General features: G+C 41.1%; 1 pseudogene; it reads right to left on the bottom strand.

The window, feature by feature from the left end:
• Positions 1 to 118: 118 nt before the first annotated feature.
• Positions 119 to 816, bottom strand: LOC103523446 (annotated as a pseudogene).
• Between the last annotated feature and the right edge of the window lie 2 nt (positions 817 to 818).

An 818-nucleotide genomic window follows, 5' to 3' on the forward strand; every position in this document is an offset into this window, starting at 1 on the left:
ATTAAACTGTTGAGATAAAGGGACTACATGTCCTAATTTGACAGTCTAAATAAAGCACTAATCTAATATCTCTCTCTCCCCTCTCCCTAAAAAAAAAGCTGACAAAATACACAGGCCCTTAAATCCTATCCTGATACTTACGGTTAGCTTCCTTGCACTGTCGGATAGCCTCATTGAAGCCAGAGCACAGGGACAGATCACTCTGTGTGTTGGCACACTGTAGGAATTGCTTGATCTCCCAGGCGCAGGCTCCGGTAGGTTCAGCAGCAGACTGAGATCCTTGTTGGTATGCAGGTGCAGGGGCAGCTGGCGCAGCAGGGGCTGCCTCTTTGGAGTCTGAGAACAAAGGTAGATTGGTTTAGAATGAATCAGACTGCTATGATTTAAAATTCCAAACTGGATCATAAATTTGATACCCTCAGTGAAGGTCTGAATAAACAAGCTCTATTAGCTATCTTTATAAGTACAATTGAGGAGCTGATAAAAACCTAGAGAAAAAGAGGCAAGACATAAAAGCGACACTCTGAGAGAGTCTCAACTCTTCTGAGGCTCATTTCTAAGTTGGGACTGAATAAACAAGCTCTATTAGCTATCTTTATAAGTACAATTGAGGAGCTGATAAAAACCTAGAGAAAAAGAGGCAAGACATAAAAGCTAGATTTAGCCTTAGCAGTTTAAGAGCTAACTTTGATATTTGCACATAGGGGAAAGAAAACCATAATAGTTAGTGAAAAGGTATATGCACAGCTGGAATTGAAGCAAAGTATCTTGACCCTAACAAGTGCCTTCTAAATACTCACCGCTTCCACTGAACATGC

The sequence above is a fragment of the Diaphorina citri genome, unplaced genomic scaffold, assembly GCF_000475195.1.
Source record: "Diaphorina citri unplaced genomic scaffold, Diaci psyllid genome assembly version 1.1 scaffold23310, whole genome shotgun sequence".
In the NCBI taxonomy this organism is placed as follows: Eukaryota; Metazoa; Arthropoda; class Insecta; order Hemiptera; family Psyllidae; genus Diaphorina; species Diaphorina citri.